This window comes from Pseudophryne corroboree, chromosome 4, assembly GCF_028390025.1.
Source record: "Pseudophryne corroboree isolate aPseCor3 chromosome 4, aPseCor3.hap2, whole genome shotgun sequence".
Classification (NCBI taxonomy): domain Eukaryota; kingdom Metazoa; phylum Chordata; class Amphibia; order Anura; family Myobatrachidae; genus Pseudophryne; species Pseudophryne corroboree.
Genome location: NC_086447.1, coordinates 774,483,527 through 774,502,147, shown reverse-complemented (window position 1 = coordinate 774,502,147; position 18,621 = coordinate 774,483,527). Strand labels below are relative to the sequence as shown.

Below are 18,621 nucleotides of genomic sequence, written 5' to 3'. Positions count from 1 at the left end.
GCAGTGAAACGCGTCTCTGTATTGTACCTGCCAGCGACAACTTAATTTACCACCCACGCCGAGCATCAGGAGGAATTTGGATGTATCTCCGGATAAGGCTCATCTTGGAAGGTTAATAAGCACCAGAGCCGGGAGGACTACAAAAACGGAAACCTGAGGCGGAGTGGTAACTAAAACCTAACATGGCCATGTTTTATAAAAATCGTGACTATATCCATTAATCTCACTGCTCCAAGAGCTCTATATGATTAAATAGCTGCTAACTTGATCAGCGTCATTTTAAAGTGAGAAAAAAAGCTGCTAAATAATATACGTACTGTGTGTGATTGAAAGCAAGTTCTATTCTTTATATATCATAATTATTCAGTGCTACAACATCTACCTCAAGATTAAAATCACTAAAGAAAGAAAACAGCAGCGAACTGAGTGAAAATAAGTAACCAAATAACGGACTCAGCTGTTGCAGCTTTGTAGCAATTAAGTGAAACACTGGGACTCATTTGAAACTATTGTATCTTTTTTGCACTAAGAGGGCCAGTTAAATCAGTATATGGAGCAGAGCATTGAATTTTTTATTGTATGTACTATGAATTATTAATTTATGTTAATGTGGTTATAGTTTTTTACATGCAAATTTGTTGTTAAGGCAAGGGAAGGATCTTTTATTAATCTATATCTTTGGTACTAATAGTACTAGTGGAGAATTATCATTGAGATAAGAGTTAATTAATAAATTTATTATAATAAGAAATCTGCAAGCGCTGTCTGTATTTCTTTTGTTTTTACCTGATGTTCATACGTTCTCTCAGGGTGTGTTGTGGATTCAACCTCCGTATGTCCCGTCTGTGGCTACTTGGGACTTGTCGGTGGTTCTGGAGGGGTTACAAGGGTCTCCCTTTGAATGTAAAATGAGATTTATGGTAAGAACTTACCGTTGATATATCTGTTTCTGCAAGGTACACTGGGCTCCAAAGGGCGCCCACCCTGAAGCACTTAGTTTCTTTGGGTTGGTATGGCATTTGCCGCTGACACTTTCTCCTGTTGTGAGAATGTGATGTATGTGGCTACTGTAAAGTTTGATTACCTTACAAGGAAAAGCAGTACCTTGTTACCCTAGAGTTATAGCCACTGCGACCGTCTAAACACAAGCAAATAACCGCTAAGATATGTATGCACGTTGCGTATACACGCCGACACGCTGTGCGCACAATGCAGCGACGCGTGTGGCTGAATACACCTTATTCCCCAAACAAGAATGGAATGCAACACCAGTAGTTAAAGGTTATATTGTGGTCCAACGCATCAACAGTATTTACGCAAACGATACAGATAAAGATACCATATTACAGAGAAGAGCTACAACCAATAGTACATACGTTTGTTTGCGAGTGCTCCCGGATCCAGGTCTCAGTCAGCCTTGGCAAGATGACCTCCGAGAAATAGGGACTGAAGCCTGGATCAGGAGACCTCTCTTTTATACAATGAGTCCAAATACGATACAGTGGGAAATGTAAGCTCTTCTTCCATAGGTCAAGGGGCAGGGTCATTTACAGTACATGAGGGGTCATAGGTTGGTTTGAATGAATTGGCGATGCTTGGTCCAGGTGTGCTTGCAGGTGTTCGCCACTGGGTTCCCGCCGAATATCCTGAGTACAGTATCATAACAGTTTGCTAATATTATATCTCTGCGTATATCTACACGCAGAGACATGCGATCAATTGCAAATAGCGACCGGAATGTATATCACGAAATACTGCACATCTAGATACCAAACACTAAGTCCTAACCTTGCTCTGTCCCCTCACATCCTGTAAAGCTGAATAACTATTGTTCTACCTTTTGAGTATATGTAACTTGCTGGAAAAGTGTGTGGAGACTATGTGTAAATTATGCACTATATGAATAGAATATTGAATATTTGTCTTTGTGGATTTTCTGGGCGAATGCGTATGCTACCGTAAATACTCATACCACATGCCAATCCACAAGGCTTGTGAGCCAGTGTACATAGCGTGCGTGTATGCGCACGCACAGAGACCACTCTGTTTGGTGTCTTGCATGTGGTGTGTGTTGTGTGTAATATTTTCAACTTCGACACTACTAACAGTTGTCGTCTCTTTTGCCTGCTACTGCATTGGACTGGTTAACATAAACTGAGCTCCTGTGCACGGAGGCGGGGTTATAGAGGAGGCGGCACTATGCATCTTGGGAAGAAGGTCAAAGCTTTGAGCCTGTTGGTGCCTCGGATCAAGATCCTACTCTACACCCAATGTCATTCCCTGTGGAGCCCAGTGTACCTCGCAGAAAGAGATTTAACAACGGTAAGTTTTTCCCATAAATCTCGTGTAAAAAGCACTGGTCCAAGTACAGATCCCTGGGGTAACCACTTGTTACCTTTTTCTTCCTGAGACTGTACTCCATTTAATATAACTCTCTATTTCCTATCATGCAACCAGGTTCTTATCCATTCAACCTTCTTAGAATCCAGTCCCACAATTTTGCGTTTACTTAGGAGTCAGCAATGTTATTCAGCTTGTGCCATTGCACATCTGATCACTTTCTTAAACTTCTTCTATCTGACAGGATACACCTCTTTGTCTTCATTATTTTCAGTCTGCTTATATTTCCTAAAGACCATCTTTTTTGATTTCCCATTAGTTGATATTTCTTTTGTAAACCACACTGGTTTCCTTTTCCATGTGCTAACTAGGGATGAGCGGGTTCGGTTCTCTGAGAACCGAACCCTACTGGACTTTACCATTCGAGTCCGGTTCTGAGTCAGGCTCGGGTTTTCCAGCCTGACTCGGAAACCAGAACGAAGCAAAACGTCATCATCCCGCTGTCTGATTCTCGCGGAATTTGGATTCCATATAAGGAGTCACGGCCATTTTCACTCCAGTCTCGGAGAGTGTAGTGAGAGGACGTGTCTCCGTCCTCAGTGTCTGTGTGGGTGCGGGAAAGTGGGGTGGCGATTCTAGTGCTGTCTTATGCTGCATCAGTCCAGCCAGTCACAGTGTTGGTGTCCTCTGCTGCTATATGTCCCCAGTGCTTCTGGCTGCTGTATAAGTCCCTTGCAGTTTTGTTATGTTGTCTTGCATCAGACCAGGAGTAGTGTCTCTCTTGTGCTGCATCAGTCCAGTGACCAGTCACAGAGGTGGTGGCCTCTGCTGATATATGTCCCCAGTGCTGCTGTATAAGTCCCTTGCAGTTTTGCTGTGTTGTCTTGCATCAGACCAGGGGTAGTGTCTCTCTAGTGCAGCATCAGTCCAGTGACCAGTCACAGTGGTGGTGTCCTCTGCTGCCATATATCCAGTGTTACTGGCGTTGTAAAAGTCAAATTGCTTTCTAACAAATATTTAAAATGCCAGCTCTAATATATACTATGGATGCCTGCACATCTTATTACCATGTCCTATGAATCCTATACATCGCAAAAACACTACATCCCATAAGAGTAAATAATATACCCACACATTATCTGAGTTCCAAAGCTCATTGATGTATATATTTGTTATTTAAAAGGATATGTATTCAACATATCACAATGTACAGTATATATATATATATATATATATATATATATATAGTTACATGGTTACAATTTATACAGTAAGCAGTTATTACAAACTAATTCAAATACAGATACGGCCAGCATTACAATTACCATCTTTTGCTCAAATACATTTTCCACTCCATATCACTCTCTCTTTCTCTCAGTACAATCATGCAGCCACTGGACAGGCAGCATCTCCACCATCATCTGGGACAAAAAAAAAGGGCAGCCGGCTCTGTGTGTGATCACCTATACACTTAGTCTCTTGGGGGCGTATACAGATCTCTTGTTACTAGTCTAGGGGAGGGAACTTTCTCATTCATGATGAGTCATTGGTCAGTTCATATGCAAGCCTTGAAGACATCAAAAGGGCTGGCCTGAGTTTCCTGTCCATCACATGCTTTAAATGGAATCCTTTTGTTCTCATCAGAATTGTGGCTTTATATTCCTACATTCAATCATAACTACTCATGGCAATGTGCTACAACTTAATAACAGGCATCAAATGAATCTACACATTAATCTGGTTACTGTGATACCAAGCACGAAATGTGCATCTTGCTCTGTTCCAATAATACACATACATGACGTTACTCCATTATATAATTTAAAAACCTTATGATGTCTGGCGCTTGATATGTTCAATTTATGTGCTGTATGAAATGTGTTGAATATAACTTTGTGGCATGTGTGTGTAAATGCGTATGTTACCATATATTGCGGTGCGCGCTGTGCGTTTTCGCAAGTATAGCGACTCATAATGTGTGGAGTCTGTATGTTCTCTCTATGTAATATTTTTGACTGACAGTCCACCCTTTGGCAGTAAACAATAACTGCCATAAATTATTAACATAAGAAAAATATTTCAGACAATAATTGGTGACCTAGACACACGTATGTATTCATTTTGCAAATCAGACATTTGACTATATTTGGGGAAGACAGGGAGGAGGACGAGACATCCTCTATATGCACTTGGTGGCCACGGGACCACTGGTTGGGTGTGGGACAACATTCAACCTATGTATGCTGGGACAGTACTTTGGCCTATAATGTCTGATTTGAATGAACATGTCACACATACATGTACCTATGTCTTCGTACACTGATGTTCGGATTCGATTGAGGTTCTGCTGGGTAGAGGAAGAAAACACAAACAAATCGTGAAAGTGACATATAAAATTTTCATGGTATACATTCCTATCATTCCCTAAACATTGTTTCCATTTCTGGAACGTTTGCTAGGTCTGTTTCATCATTGAACAAGGGTTATTAGTAGTGTCCTTCCTAGATAACATAAACCTTCGTAATTCGGGGAGAGCCACTCATAAACCTTTCTTGCACACATATTAATGAGCTCTTTATCTGCTATGTGTGAATAGCCATTGTCTGAATTGTTCCTGATTACCTCCCAATTTCCTGAAATTGGTGAGATTTAAACATACCAAGGATTTATCTATGGTACTGGTGGATCTTAAGGCTAGGGGGTCTAGTTATATTATATTCTTTGTCCACCGGTCCCCTCCCCCTTCCGTGTAATTCAAGTACCTCAGCTAACTCTAAAAAAAAATATGCCACTAATCCTGTATCTTTACGTCTTAGAGGTACCTGTGAGCACATCCAACATTCCGTTTGATTTAAGACCTTACCCACTAGTGAGTGGTAATCACTCAAGGGATGTCTGTCACCTTATTGCTAGACTGACATCTCTGGATGCTCTCATCTTCAAATATGGGGTCACAATAACTACAAAATACAGTATTCCTCAGACAATAGCCTATCACGTTACCTCCGAACTCCGTAACTACTAGACCTTTGATTTTTCTCTGGCTTTAACAAACTGATCGGCTAATCCTGGGATCCTATAAGGAAATCACTCCTTCCTCCAGAACCAGTTCCAGTCCCACACTCGACTCCTCATGAAAAACCTTGCAAAAATAGAATGTCATGAAAAAAATGTTTGTCAGCGGGAAAAAGAGAGAAAAGAGAAAATAGAACAAAACAAATCTTGTCCTTGGCAAATCAATTACAACGACTGGTCTTTCTGTAATCCTTTAGCACGCTCAGGTAGTGTTCAACAGTGCCACCTCTCAGTCTTCATGGAACAGACTCTCTGGTGATACTTTTGCGATCTTACTCCATTTACGAGTTCCTTCCGGACTACCGACTTTCCTGCAATGGGAATCGTGGACCCAAGTCTCTCGGCTACTTTCACTGGGATAGTGCTGTCAACAAAACTTGGTATGGTCCTTCCCACCTGTCAGGCAACCTGAGCGTAAGAACAATCACACAGTCTCTTGGTTCACAATCAAGACAGTTAGTATTTGGCATACTAGGAATCAACAGTTTCAAGTTCTTTTGTCAAGTTCTCAAATGCTGGCTTATCTCAATAAGGTACTGTACTGTCACCTCTTTGGTGTATTTGTGATCATTGTGCGGATCAGTCATGACATGAGGTTGTCTTCCAAAAACAAAAAAAACACAAAAAACAAAAACAAATTTCGAAGAGGGTGATTCGTTAAGTGAAGATCTGGGAATGGTTCCGATGCTACATAATATTAGTGGCAGTGTCTATGACCACAATAGTCCAGTTTCAAGCTTTGCTCCTACTTCTAGGGGTACCATATCTACACACAAATTTCTGCGCAATTGTTCTTTGCGGTAAACACAGCAGCATCCGTGGCGGCAGGAAATGCCTCTACCCAGTTTGAGAAAACATCAGTGCACACCAATACATAACAATAATTCCTAAAGGGTGTTAACTGTACGAAGTCGATTTGTATTGCCTGAAAAGGTCCGTCTGCAGGAGGGATATGGGATGGCTCTGTTAGTACTACCTTACCAAATGTTCTTCCTCATGCAAGACAGGTCATTGCTTTCCTGCTTGCCTAAGAAGAGAACCCTGGTACACGCCAGTAAGCTCTTACTAATTTGCACATACCTTCCTTACCCTAGGTGAGTCAGACCATATGCTGCCTTAGTTAGGCTTGGGATATACGTCCTGGGGGCCACTGGCTTACCTTGTCCATCTCTCCAGAGTCCTGGGGACTCCTAACCATACTCCTTAGACTTCCAGACCTCCTTTTGCTGTAGGCAACACAAATTTGTATCTTAATTTAACTGAGGAGAAGAGGATAGAGAGAAGAAAAAAATATCAGGTCTGCGTTCACCAACGGGCATATCAGTGTCTATACAAAATTTCCCTTCACCAGTATTCTCATACTTCCTCCACCCTTTGTGCATGACAAGGCACACTGCAGTAATACTGGTGTTATCGTGCTGGTGAGATATACTGGGTTCGGGCAGAACTCTGAAGGAACAATTAGGCATGTAATGTTTGAACTGTAATCGGGTCCATGTATTGTACCACCCTGTGTGAACGCAAAAGATGAAGAGGAAACTGTGGAGAATAGAGGTTGGTGACCGATAAGTTTGTAGAGGTGGAGAGGATTTTATTAAAATGACAACTGGATTGGGCACTACGGGGAATTGATTACCTACTTTGTCTACCCCCCTTTAAAGCGTGTGCATGCTGTGTCACTACTGGGACTACTTCAGCCATCAATCCAGTGTCCTGTCCATCTTTGGTCCAAAGGGAACCCGGTATTTGTGAGATAATTTCCTCTACCTGTGATGGACATGAATCTAGAACAGTGTAATGCAACATTAGTCTTTGAGGTTATCTAACATACCTTGTACTTCCTGAGCGGGAGTACAATATATGTATTTCATATTTAACAAAGTTTCTGTTGATTAAGTTAGTCAGGGGACATTTCTGTTAGGAAAAAGAAGGAAAGGAAAGGGTTTAGCATTGTAGGGGCCAATCGTAACTTCAGCAGGTTTTTTTGTCAAAGGGTAATGTTGCACTTCTTTTGTTCCTCCCATTTGCCGAATTAGTGTTTACCAGTGATCTTATCCAGACGGAGAATTTTCTATTACTGCAAAAGACAAAAAAAAAAAAAAATTAACAAGCTTCTAGGTCATGCGAAGTATTCATTCAATCCTTCTCATTCCGTATTAAGGGTCTGTACATGGTACAAAAAATATTTCCGAGCTCATCTTGACTAGAGGCATTACTAGGAATGAATACTTCTTATTTGGTAACTAAAAGAAATACCCGGGGGTTACCCTGTCTCTGTCCGCTTTACTATTGGCAAATACTAATGTGCGGACAGGTTTTTCTCCATTTCTGCCGTTACTTTCTTGATTTTTATTTTATTTTTGGGGGTTTTACTATATATGTACACGAATGACACCATACTTACCAGTTCCACTGGTCTCAGCCACTTCCCCCGCAGGCTACTGCTCTTCTTTTATCGGTTGGATACTCCTCTGAGTGCATGAGAAATGGCTGAAACCAGTCAGGTCGCCTTCTCCTCCTAGATAAAACTTCGACATTCATTAGTAGATATATAGGTTACATTCATATTTTTCATATTTTTATTTTTATTATTTTCTATAGTTTGTATGCTGGCCGTAACTGCTTCCACATCTACATATGGCGGTGTACTTGCATTCTCTTTTTTTTTTTTTCCTACTTGTTTATTGTTGCTACTAGTTGAAATAGTTCTTATAATTCCGTTCTTGTCTTATATGACTTTGGTTAGACATACTACCTGCAATCGAAAAAAAGGTTTTTAGGCGCTGAACAGGGTCGTGCAAATATAGCACTGATAATGGCAGCCACTTGGTAAGGAGGTAGCCGGCCTCCTGAAAGTAAAACAACTAAAACAAAATCACCAAGTAGGCGCACAATACCAATGATGTTGATAAAAACACAATTTATTAACATAAAACCAATGACAAACTGATTAAAAAACACAACACTACACAGAGCATATAACTGAAGTATTATACCTTATAATTCACACATAAAGTGTATTAATATGTGAAAGGGACACTGAAATGCAGGAGAACCCGTCTCTGTAAGATAGGGTTAATCTCTCACATTAATTCCATATCAGACAGTTTAAATGAAAAGGAAGTCCTGTAAGTTGATGTAATAAGCGTTTGTGTCCCTTTCACATATTAATACACTTTATGTGTGAATTATAATGTATAATACTTCAGTTATATGCTCTGTGTAGTGTTGTGTTTTTTAATCAGTTTGTCATTGGTTTTATGTTAATAAATTGTGTTTTTATCAACATCATTGGTATTGTGCGCCTACTTGGTGATACTACCTGCAATACCTTAGGATCAAACTCACCAACCCCAGGGAATGATGCCCTATCTTCAGCAGTCATACGCACTCATTCATTGCAATAAGCCTCCGCGTGTGGACCATATTTCCCACACATAATAAACCTTGCTGATGTTAGGGTCTCCTGCCCTGTGCTGCCACGTCGTCATGGCAACCGGGAGACAAGTGCTAGTGGAGTAACCTGAGCGCAGCTGATACTCCGGTTCGGGTCTTTTGCTGTGCAGTGGTTATAGGCTCTGTGCACGGCAGGGGATCCGGTGCTGGTTTTTGTGCTCACAGTCTGTGAGGTCTGAGTGGGGCGTGGACAGCACCTGCTTTATAAGGCCTCTTTTCAGGGTAAGCAGATGCTGCTGAATCTTTGTTGGTTAGTCAGTTCATGAAAGTTAGCCAGTACTGTGTAGCTTTGTATTTGTTTGTTGCTTACTGCAAATAGGCCTGGGAATTTGGTATTACACTCTGCCAATCCAGACCTAGCAGTAAGACTGGAGTCAGTCGTTTAGCTTGCTGGGGTTCTGTTACTACTCTGTGAACTTAGCAAGTTTGCGGCTGTATTCTAAGACTTGCCTGTCTAATCCTGTCTCACTGTGCTAGGTGTCAGGGGTCAGTTTAGTGGCAGTAAGCTAAAACCTGTGCACTGCAAGTGAGAATTAGGATTGTGGAGATTCTCCTTGTGTCTATCATTCCATCTCTGACCAAGGAGTTTACTGCCACACCCGTTGGTAACCCTTTAGGGTTTTGCTGTTGCCCTTAGCAACAGCATTTCGGGTTCTCTACGTATTAAAACACAACATCTTGCTTTTTCCATCTTAGCAGTTCTAATACAAGGGAGATACCCAGTTCCTTAGCCTCTGGGCTTCTCTGTTCACTTTGTGTGTATTTTGTTACCCTATCACCTTCTGTGTACGTTATGTCATATCCCCCAGTTTGTCTGTGAGTCCATCTGTTTTGCATAACAGTTCAAACACCAGTACATTCCTGCAGACACTGGAGTGCATAACAGTTCTGACACCAGTACTTTCCTGCTGGCACTGGTGTGCATAACATATTCAGCAGCCTAATACTCCTGTTGAAATTTTGTGGGAATATGGAGCATACCCCTCAAAATACGTTGCAACAGGTGGTCGATAAGGTGCAGGTCCTGACTCGACAATTTAATGATTTGTCCATTAAAATGCACACCTCCCAGGCTGCTGGCGGAGCTCCCGCAGCAGCAGCACCTGCAGGGGTTAAGGAGCCGAAAGTAAATCTCCCGGATCGTTTTTCTGGAGATCGCTCGCAGTTCTTTTGTTTCAAGGAGAGCTGCAAGCTATACTTCCGGCTTAGGCCTCAGTCTTCTGGGTCGGAGATTCAGCGGGTGGGCATAGTGATTTCCTTGCTACAAGGAGACCCACAGGTCTGGGCATATGGGCTGCAGCCTGACTGTCCGTCGCTTAAAAGTGTTGATGCTTTTTTTACGGCACTGGGCATGTTGTATGATGACCCTGACAAGACGGCCTCAGCCGAGGCTCAGATTTCGATCCTTAAGCAAGGGCGAAGGCCAGTTGAGGTTTACTGTACGGAGTTTCGGAGGTTGGCCCATGATACCCAGTGGAATGACCCAGCCCTGAGACACCAGTACCGAAGAGGTCTTTCTAACCAGATAAAGGACCAACTGGTACAATATCCCTTGCCTGATAGCTTGGATCAGCTCATGCAGTTATCCATCCGGGTGGATAGACGGCTGAGAGAACGTAGGCTTGAAAGGGAGACTGAGATTTCCTTCCTTCCCAAGGGAACCTCAGACTCTGAGGAATTTTCTGAGGAGCCTATGCAGATTGGGGCTACCCGCCTCTCCTCGCGTGAGAAGACGCGGAGGAGACAGCAGGGGTTGTGTTTGTACTGTGGGAATAAAGGTCATGTGGTAGTATCATGCCCAGAAAAGCCGGAAAACTTCAGGGCCTGAGGCTGATGGGAAATATCCTGTCAGGCCAGAAGTCAGAATTTCCCAAGAAGACTTTTATCATTCCGGTGACCTTGAAGATCCTCGGTCAAACTGTCAAGACTGAGGCCTTTGTGGACAGTGGGGCCGACGGGGTTTTTATGGACCGCCAATTCGCCCTGAAACACTCTGTTCCCTTAGTACCCTTGGCATCGGAAATTGAGATTTGTGGGTTAAACGGGGAACCATTATCCCAAGGTAAAATTACCTCTTGCACTAGCCAGATTTCTTTGTTTATTGGAGCCACACACTCTGAAAAATTGTCCTTTTATGTGACTGTCTGTACTTTTGCCCCATTGGTGTTGGGGTTACCCTGGTTAAGGGCCCACAATCCTCAATTTGACTGGGTCTCTGGGGAGATTCTTAGTTGGGGTACTGATTGTTTCAGGAGTTGCTTGAGCCTTCCAGTCAGGCTCTCGCAGCTAAGTTTGCCAGGATTGCCAGGGTGTTATGCAGATTTTGCGGACGTGTTCTCCAAAAAAGTTGCAGAGGTACTACCTCCCCATCGCCCCTATGACTGTGCCATTGATTTGTTGCCAAATGCTAAGCTTCCTAAGAGCAGGTTGTACTCCCTGTCACGTCCTGAGACTCAGGCTATGGCAGAGTACATTCAGGAGAACTTGGCTAAGGGATTTATCAGACCTTCACAGTCTCCAGTTGGGTCGGGGTTCTTCTTCGTGGGTAAAAAGGACGGTTCGTTGCGACCCTGCATCGACTTCAGGGAATTGAACCGTATCACGATTAAAAACTCATACCCACTGCCTCTCATTTCGGTCTTGTTTGACCAGCTTCGTACTGCCACCATTTTTTCTAAGATTGACCTACGCGGTGCGTACAATCTAATCCGAATAAGAGAGGGGGATGAATGGAAGACTGCCTTTAATACCCACTCAGGGCATTATGAATATTTGGTGATGCCTTTTGGGCTCTGTAATGCCCCGGCAGTCTTCCAGGATTTCATGAATGATGTGCTCAGGGAATATTTGGATAGATTCTTAGTTGTATACTTAGATGACATCCTAATCTTCTCCCATTCCCTGGAGGAACATCGGAAGCATGTACGCTTAGTCCTCCAGAAACTCAGAGACCACCGGCTTGGGGCGAAGCTGGAGAAGTGCGAATTTGAAGTTCAGCAAATCGCATTTCTAGGATATATTATCTCCCCAGAAGGTTTCCAAATGGAGGGTTCCAAGGTACAGGCAGTCCTGGATTGGGTGCAGCCCACTAGTTTGAAGGCGCTTCAGCGTTTCCTGGGCTTTGCGAATTTTTATAGACGATTTATCGCTGGATTTTCGTCTATAGTGGCGCCCTTGGTGGCACTCACTAAGAAAGGGGCGGATGTTGCTCACTGGTCTTGTGAGGCTAAAGCGGCTTTTGCCCGTCTCAAAAGGGCATTTGTTTCGGCCAAGGTGCTGCGACACCCAGATCCAGAGCGTCCTTTTGTGGTGGAGGTGGATGCCTCTGAGATGGGTATTGGGGCAGTGCTTTCTCAGATGGGAGTGTCTGATAATCGCCTTCATCCCTGTGCTTACTTTTCCCGTAAATTTTCGCCTGCCGAGATGAATTATGACGTGGGTAACCGGGAATTGTTGGCTATTAAGGATGCACTCGAGGAGTGGAGACACTGGCTTGAGGGGGCTAAGTTTGTGGTCTCAATTCTCACTGACCATAAGAATCTGGCATATTTAGAGTCAGCGAAGCGTCTCAATGCCAGGCAGGCACGATGGGCTTTGTTTTTTGCTCGCTTTAATTTTTTGATAACATATCGCCCTGGGTCAAAAAACATCAAGGCTGATGCGCTCTCGCGGAGTTTTGCTCCAATCCAGGAGACCACCGAGGAGCCGTTGCCCATTGTTTCCCCATCATGTATTAAAGTGGGCATTACCCAGGACCTCTTATCATTAGTCCTTAGAGCACAGGAGCAGGCTCCTCCAGACCTTCCGGTAGGTCTTTTGTTTGTGCCTCCTAGGTTAAGACAGCGAGTGTTCCTGGAATTCCATGCCAAGAAGTCGGCAGGTCACCCGGGTATTGCCAGAACTCGGGAGTTGCTATCTAGGGCGGTGTGGTGGCCCTCGGTGGCTAAGGATGTGGATCAGTGGGTTCGGGCATGTGACATCTGTGCCCGAAATAAGACTCCTAGAGGGGTTCCTGTTGGCCCATTACATCCACTCTCTATCCCATCTAAGCCATGGACCCACATTTCAATGGATTTTGTGGTGGACTTGCCCAAATCCTCGGGGATGACAGCCATCTGGGTTGTCGTTGACAGGTTTTCGAAGATGGCGCACTTCGTTCCACTGGTTGGGCTGCCATCAGCCAGACGCCTGTCTGAATTATTTATGCTGCATGTTGTGCGTCTCCACGGGTTGCCACTTGATGTGGTCTCTGACCGCGGATCCCAGTTTGTGGCCAAATTCTGGAGGGCATTTTGTTCCGATCTCCAGATTTCTGTCAGCTTGTCGTCAGGCTACCATCCGCAGTCTAATGGGCAGACTGAAAGGGTGAACCAGTCCTTGGAGCAGTTCCTCAGGTGTTATGTCTCCAAGTGTCAGACTGACTGGGTTGCTCATCTGTCCATGGCGGAGTTTGCCTATAACAACGCGGCTCACTCTGCTACAGGGATCTCTCCCTTCCTTTGTGTGTATGGGCATCATCCTAAGGCCAATTCTTTTGACCCCCTGGACTCCACGCCTGGTGGTTCCTCTGTGGTTTCGGTCCTTAGAGGTATTTGGCGGAAAGTGAAGAAAGCCCTTGTGTCTGTGTCATTAGTGACCAAAAAGGTTTTTGATAAGCGGAAAAGACCCTGCAGCTTCAAATTAGGAGACTTCGTCTGGTTGTCTACCAAGAATTTGAAGTTGAGACAGCCATCTCATAAGTTAGGGCCCCGGTTCATCGGCCCTTATAAGATCACCAGGGTTATCAATCCTGTGGCATTTCAGTTAGATCTGCCCCGTTCTTTGGGTATCAATAAAACATTTCATTGTTCCCTTTTAAAACGGGCGATTAGTAATCCTTCTTCCAGTGGAAGACCTTCCCCTCTTCTGATACGTGGCCAGAGGGAGTTTGTTGTTGAAAGGATTCTTGACTCCAAGGTGGTTCGGGGTCGGCTGTCATTTTTGGTGCACTGGAAGGGGTATGGCCCGGAGGAGCGGTCGTGGGTGCGCAGTTGTGATCTTCATGCCCCCAGACTGATACGCTCTTTCTTCTCGCAGTTCCCCGATAAACCCGGTGGTAGGGGTTCTTTGACCCCTCGTCAGAGGGGGGGTACTGTTAGGGTCTCCTGCCCTGTGCTGCCACGTCGTCATGGCAACCGGGAGACAAGTGCTAGTGGAGTAACCTGAGCGCAGCTGATACTCCGGTTCGGGTCTTTTGCTGTGCAGTGGTTATAGGCTCTGTGCACGGCAGGGGATCCGGTGCTGGTTTTTGTGCTCACAGTCTGTGAGGTCTGAGTGGGGCGTGGACAGCACCTGCTTTATAAGGCCTCTTTTCAGGGTAAGCAGATGCTGCTGAATCTTTGTTGGTTAGTCAGTTCATGAAAGTTAGCCAGTACTGTGTAGCTTTGTATTTGTTTGTTGCTTACTGCAAATAGGCCTGGGAATTTGGTATTACACTCTGCCAATCCAGACCTAGCAGTAAGACTGGAGTCAGTCATTTAGCTTGCTGGGGTTCTGTTACTACTCTGTGAACTTAGCAAGTTTGCGGCTGTATTCTAAGACTTGCCTGTCTAATCCTGTCTCACTGTGCTAGGTGTCAGGGGTCAGTTTAGTGGCAGTAAGCTAAAACCTGTGCACTGCAAGTGAGAATTAGGATTGTGGAGATTCTCCTTGTGTCTATCATTCCATCTCTGACCAAGGAGTTTACTGCCACACCCGTTGGTAACCCTTTAGGGTTTTGCTGTTGCCCTTAGCAACAGCATTTCGGGTTCTCTACGTATTAAAACACAACATCTTGCTTTTTCCATCTTAGCAGTTCTAATACAAGGGAGATACCCAGTTCCTTAGCCTCTGGGCTTCTCTGTTCACTTTGTGTGTATTTTGTTACCCTATCACCTTCTGTGTACGTTATGTCATATCCCCCAGTTTGTCTGTGAGTCCATCTGTTTTGCATAACAGTTCAAACACCAGTACATTCCTGCAGACACTGGAGTGCATAACAGTTCTGACACCAGTACTTTCCTGCTGGCACTGGTGTGCATAACAGCTGACCCCCTGGGCCGCAATTCTTCAGCTTGAACCCTCGCTGCTGAACGTCTCTCACTTGAGCAACTGGCTCCCATATTTGTGGGCCTTTTCCCACAAACACCAAAATACTCAATGCAAGCAGACGGTGAAAGTTCTCCGAGCGCTCTTCACCCGCTATCGCCCACGTTGGCCAGTACAACGATAAACTGTCGATAGTGGATCGCAATGTACCCAACCTAGGGCTCCTATAAGACCTTACAGCATTGCAATTTCTTTCGGTGGAGGTTCTGTTGGAATATTTTCCTGAGAGAGGCAGCGAAAAATTCCTTTTTCGGTATCTTTCCACTGGAATTTTTGTAGGGTGAAAAAAACCGTTTCCTAATAACTATTGCTCACCCTTTCCAGTGGAAGCCCACCAGGGAGATTTCCCGACGTTATCAAAGAAAAACCCCTTTCTCTTTCCTTTTACACAATCACGTCTGCGTATGCTCTCCACAGCGCATATGAAACAATAATATCACTTTGTCCTGTGTAAAACACACGGACGTGCGGTTCAATCGCACAGCCTATAGATACTAGTTATCTATATGCCCTACGATCGCGGGAGTCGAATTCACAAGCTGCGCTCCTCAGCCGGAGCGTAGCAAAAAAAAATCTATATGTTTGGGATTCACCTTTACTTCAATTCACAATTCTTATTTTTCACAATTCACAATTCCTTATTACGCTCCTCTGCAAATCTCACGATTTGCGTATTTCTCTCTTTATGTTCACATAAGGTAGCAAACCTTACGCCACCGGGCCTCTACTATCCCAGTGTTCCCACGGGACCCGAATTTCCGGGGTTCAGCTCCACTCACTCTTACTTTCACTCACTCAGATACACCTTGTTTTTCTTTTCTGTACAGAAAATATCACTCCCTTTGATTCATGGTTTTAACCCAGAGGCAGTACAGTCTAAACAAAGTCTTACACTAATCTGCTTTTGAAATCGGATAGTTATGTGCTATTGTATTAAACGTATACTATCCCGCTTTTTACTTGAACAACTATTGTGTGATTTGTACTTGGCATCCGCAATCCGCAATCCTACGCAACCTTGCGTAAACACGCGACCGAGCATGCCTTTACCCCACGTGTGCGACGCTGCACTTTGTCCGTACCACGTGTACAAACGTCGTCCGCAATAAAACCACACAATCTCTATAAATGTGAGCAATATAAACTATTATCGCTCACTAACACAGCCCACACTTGTTCTGTATAAACCTTTAACGACTAGGCCAGAACTGCGTTTTATGTTTTACGATTACACCCTTAATACACTATTTCAAATATTTTCTATATAGCAAACAAATGTATCCGATTTCACACAGATCTATAATGACTGCAATAATCTATAATTTAAATTATATGATTCAGATTGTATAGCTATCTTGCAGAACATACACTGATATAAATATACACATAATTATAATAATATTATATATATATATATATATATATATATATATATATACCATTTACTGCACTTTTATGAGACACCTCACCTCTTCACTGCCTCTAATTTGCATATCAAAGATATTTGCCTTGCCTGTACTAAAAAAAAGTTGTTACACAAGTTAATTTGCATTTCAATGGCTATCCTACCCTAGTAAACAGACTCCACAAGTCTTAGGGGAAAAAAAAGTTATTTTCTTCCATCTGTGTGCAACCCCCCAGTTGATGTAAGGTAATTACACACAGACAAGAAAAAAAAGCATTCACTTATCTCACTATTTACTCTCACTAGGCCCAATTGTAACTATTTGTAATTGATTATGGCATGGGTTATATAAATTCATTGGTAACTCATAAATGGTGCTGGATTTGTAGATATGTGGAAACTTTGACAAAGGAAACTGATTGTTCTAACCAGACTGAAAGCCAGCTATTTAGAAAATGACCTTTACTAAAATGGCCACTGCTCCTCCCCCTTGCACATCCATTAGGCCAAAATGGAGGACAGACCATGCGGCTCCTTTGTCACAAAGAAATCACACTCTATACAGGCACCAAGAGTTACTTTAGGCCTGAGTTTAAAAAGTATACAAATTTTCTCAGCATGCTAACACAGCTATATTATGGCTATGCAGCAACTTTTAAATGTACTTTAAATCTACTTAACAGATAAACAATCCAATCTGAATCAAACACAATATGACTTATTTGAAATTTGTTTTGCAACAATAAAAATACACTGTTGCATCTTAAATATTACGAGAAACACATTGTCATATGAATTTCATATCAGCGCCTTACTAATAACACAACAAAACACGTGGATGTGATTCGTCAGCATGTCGCGATGCGTCCATCGTTAGCTGGTCGACCACAGCTGCGCTTGTAATGTACAGTGCATCATTAAGAACGTGATATCGCGGACGCAGCCCCATCTGTAAAAGTCAAATTGCTTTCTAACAAATTTTTTAAATGCCAGCTCTAATATATACTGTGGATGCCTGTGCATCTTATTACCATGTGCTATGAATGTGCGCTATACATCGCAAAACACTACATCCCATAAGAGTAAATAATACACCCACACATTATCTGAGTTCCAAAGCTCATTGATGTATATTTCTCTGACGTCCTAGTGGATGCTGGGAACTCCGTAAGGACCATGGGGAATAGCGGCTCTGCAGGAGACTGGGCACAACTAAGAAATATTTAGGACTACCTGGTGTGCACTGGCTCCTCCCTCTATGCCCCTCCTCCAGATCTCAGTTAGAATTTTGTGCCCGGCCGAGCTGGATGCACACTAGGGGCTCTCCTGAGCTTCTAGAAAAGAAAGTATAATTAGGTTTTTTATTTTCAGTGAGATCTGCTGGCAACAGACTCACTGCTACGAGGGACTGAGGGGAGAAGAAGCGAACCTACCTGCTTGCAGCTAGCTTGGGCTTCTTAGGCTACTGGACACCATTAGCTCCAGAGGGATCGAACACAGGCCCAGCCTCGGTCGTCCGGTCCCGGAGCCGCGCCGCCGTCCCCCTTGCAGAGCCAGAAGCAAGAAGACGTTCCTGGAAATCGGCGGCAGAAGACTTCGGTCTTCATTAAGGTAGCGCACAGCACTGCAGCTGTGCGCCATTGCTCCCCATACACACCACACACTCCGGTCACTGATGGGTGCAGGGCGCTGGGGGGGGCGCCCTGGGCTGCAATAAGAGTACCTTACTTGGCAAATTACCACATAATATAGTCATTAAGACTATATATGTGTAAAATCCCCTGCCATAACTTCCATAAAAAAGCAGGAGAAGTCCGCCGAAAAAGGGGCGGAGCTATCTCCCTCAGCACACTGGCGCCGTTTTCCCTCACAGCTCCGCTGGAAGGACGCTCCCCAGGCTCTCCCCTGCAGTTTCCAGACTCCATAGTGTAAAAAAGAGAGGGGGGGGCACTAAATTTAGGCACAATCTGTGTAATATTGGCAGCTATAGGGGAAAAATCACTGTGTGTAGTGTGAATCCCTGCATTATATAGCGCTCTGGTGTGTGCTGGCATACTCTCTCTCTGTCTCCCCAAAGGACTTTGTGGGGTCCTGTCCTCAGTCAGAGCATTCCCTGTGTGTGTGCGGTGTGTCGGTACGGCTGTGTCGACATGTTTGATGAGGAGGCTTATGTGGAGGCGGAGCAGGTGCCGATAAATGTGATGTCACCCCCTGCGGGG

The 18,621-nt window shown here is 43.9% G+C and overlaps 1 protein-coding gene across 1 annotated transcript in view; it reads left to right on the top strand.

The window, feature by feature from the left end:
• The window catches only part of TRAF5 (TNF receptor associated factor 5), a 192,559-nt gene that overhangs the window by 65,053 nt on the left and 108,885 nt on the right, over nt 1-18,621 (top strand). The window lies entirely within an intron of this gene.